At 48.4% G+C, this 3,269-nt stretch overlaps 1 non-coding gene across 1 annotated transcript; it reads right to left on the reverse strand.

Moving 5' to 3' along the window:
• Positions 1-536: 536 nt before the first annotated feature.
• LOC142039284 (small nucleolar RNA SNORD45) lies at positions 537-621 on the reverse strand. Its single transcript, XR_012652859.1, has one exon. It is a non-coding gene; the product is annotated as a small nucleolar RNA SNORD45 (small nucleolar RNA).
• Between the last annotated feature and the right edge of the window lie 2,648 nt (positions 622-3,269).

The following is a 3,269-nucleotide window of genomic DNA, read 5'->3' on the forward strand; positions in this document are numbered from 1 at the left end:
AGTAATAAACCACGTCGTAATCTCTGCTACATCAGGTATCAGACTCCTTCAGTTGAGCTGTAAGTGCATTTCAGAAATAACAGAACAAACCCCAACAGAAAAGACAGAACCACAGCATACTCCTTAAAAAGAAAATCTGAACACCTGACTCTTAACTGTGACCAAGGGAAGATATGACACGCCCTTTCAAACACTCTGGATGTGGAGGTGGGACTAAACAGTGTTTGTGAATTAAGAACAGGCATGCTTGCTAAGACAGGCTGGTTAAGTTTACCACCAAAGTTTACCACCAAACCTCTACACCAGCATTTGCTAACACTGTTCAACTTTGGGTACACAGAGTGGCATTCGGTTAACGTGACAGCATCTCCCAGTAACAGCCAGCATTAACCTAACAACTCCACCTTCCTCGCACGTAAATGGAAGAAAACTCAAACCATGCCCCCTTCTCCTTATGCTGGGTTAGTTTGTGACAGCAATTTGATGCCGTACTTGGGAAGAGCCCAAGGGCGCAGCCTAAGGAAACTGGAGCTTCCTGGGTCTCAGAGTAATTCTAGAGCTAAAGTGGTGATAGACATCAACTCTAGATCAGATAATACATGCCAATGCTCATCACTGACCCAAGACAGCAAGCTCCTCCTGTCCTACCCAAGGGTTTCAAAACCAACACGCTTCCTTCCTAAAGCGGGACGCTACCTCATTTACTTGTAACGCCATTCATATGTTCCTTGAGATGAGGCGAGAGGTAGGTTATGCAGGCCATCAAGCCACTCTCTGGAAGCACCAGAGCCTTTCGGGTACTGTTTGTCACCACGGTTTGCGTGAGAAGGAAAATAAAACACAGAACAGACGGTAAGAAATTTAACCTACAACGGAGATAGCTACGGCCAACAAGTACGACTGATACCAAGTCCTTCTTCTCAGGGGAAAAGCATGCACCAAATAAATAATTGCCGAACAGACCGCTACAGTTCACGTTAAACCGGAAAAAACCCAGCAGATTTGAGGAACACAGCAGAAGAACTGACTACCACAATACTACTTTTGTATAGTACTAAAGCGTAAAGCCACTACACGTACGTAAAAAGTGCGTGTATTACGTAAACGTATGGTTCCTTTAATCATTACATCATTATTTAAGTACATTTTTGTATAAGCTAATGTCTATTTCTGTGTGTATAAATACCTATAAAACCCAAACTTTTGCTCTTCCTCTGGCCATACACACCTTTCACCTCAATATACACCAAGAAACATCCTAAAATCCACAAGTAATTATCTACAAAACTCCAGTGAAACCTGTAGCTAAGAAATATTTCAGGATGACTGCTACAAAATTCATCAGGAATGCAGACACCACCACCAGTTAAGGAACATTAAAAGCACAACATTCCCAAATCTGACAACTCTTTTAGGACACGAATCCTAAAGTTTTGCCCCTTCCGTTTTTTGGTTTTTTTTAATTAGGTGGTGAAATAGTTTTTGCTGTTGGTATCCAACAGCACCCGGTTCCTAAGTCAGCAGTCATCAAGATCGTCAACTGAAGGTGGTTGTTTCAATAGCTACCCTGTTCCGTTTACCAGGATGTGCTGAGGGTCAACAGGAGACAAAGATCGTGACCTCTGCTGGCACTTGCTCCACCACAACTGTGCTGACGTGATTTGACGAACGCCAAAATTTCGTCTGCCTTCAGTCAGTGCAGCCATCCCATGAGAGCCACTGCTGTCCGCCGTCAGGTAACACTGCTTGTCCTCAAACACTCCAAGGGACTGTGCCCCTAAGCAGGACATTGCTTTAGTCCTTAATCAGAGAAGCGCAGCATCAAAGCAGAGCAATGGAAATGCTGTAGTTAACATTGACAAAGTTTGCAGCACATCAGATGCTTCCCATCCCGCTAACAACCTCGGACGTATGAACCGCTCATGAATATGACCTGCATTGCGCGCGTACATACAGGCGCGCGTGCGTGTATACGCCTACGCTACTGCATTTCCCTCCTCCCCTCTATTTTCTAGCCTAGAAGCATCAAGCTCAAGGTCAAACGAAGCACTGGCAAGTAGGAAGGTATCAGTTCACCTCAGATCATCGGTTACCACCTTCGCACCCAAACTACCACTCAAACCACCACGAGTTGCAAAAACAACAAGTCTAATATTTAACAAAATTTACTGTCAAGTGCCAAAGCTGTCACAATCAGAAGCTGCACTAGGAAGGGAATTCTCAGATGCACATACCTACAGATCTCTGTAGATCTGTATCTCATATTGCCATCTATGTTATTGTGAGGCAGTACTTCAACCCGTGGGTTTTCAGCACAGCAACAACAGTCATAAGCAAGAGTGCCTCCAGTTACTTGGGGACGCTCTGACCTAAGCTGTTCCTGACGTTTTTCACCTCCTGGAACTGGAATCCAATTGTTGGCGGCTACGTCTGGTAACCTACGCCTCTGAAACTGACGCTGCTCGTCGCAGCGTTTATCAACCCCAGCAAGCACAGGGCAGCGCTGTGCCCAGATTCAGTACAGGCTCCTATCAAGGGAGCCACATGGAAATACAGTTACAGACTCCTTGCATGTAAAGGAGCCACGCCAAGTTCACTTCCCAGGCCTTGGCGATTCTAGAACTAAACCGGCCACCTTCAGATTTATGCTCAGATAATACATGCCAACACCCACGCCAGGCCCAGGGGAACTAACAAAGCAGCTCCTGTTTGTCCGTCACGGGGGACTGCAGGGCAAGAGAGACGGGGCTGGGGAGCATGCACCCAACCCCTAACTCCCCACACGGGGCGTGGCGGTTGCTACCCTTCGTAAAAGCACAGCAGTGCTGAAACAAGTTGACACTTACACAGTCACCTCTCCTCGTCCCAAACGAAGCTCTACAGGCCACATGTTTCTCCAAAAGAAACGTGCTTGGGGAGGGCATCGGGCTTTCTTCTCGCCTCCTGGCGTGGTGTCCCCTTCAAAAAGCACCACCAAAACGTCAGGTCAGGGGTGGCAGCGGTGGCTTGGGGGGGTTCCGTGCCCGGGGGCAATTTGGGCAGCTCCTCAGCACTAAGTGGCTCTCTGGACACAGGCCTTTCTCCGTCCACCCTTACCGCCTTGCTTCCCGGCCTGGCCAAACCCTCCCCAGGGAAGGGGCGTGAAGGAAACCTCCCGACCTCCCAGGCTGAGGCGAGGCGAGGTGAGGCGAGGCGAACCGAAGCACCAGCTCGCCACTGACCGTCCCCGCCAGCAGGAGACCGAGATCGATCCCGCCGAAGGGGGCCGG

This window comes from Buteo buteo, chromosome 13 (assembly GCF_964188355.1).
Source record: "Buteo buteo chromosome 13, bButBut1.hap1.1, whole genome shotgun sequence".
Classification (NCBI taxonomy): domain Eukaryota; kingdom Metazoa; phylum Chordata; class Aves; order Accipitriformes; family Accipitridae; genus Buteo; species Buteo buteo.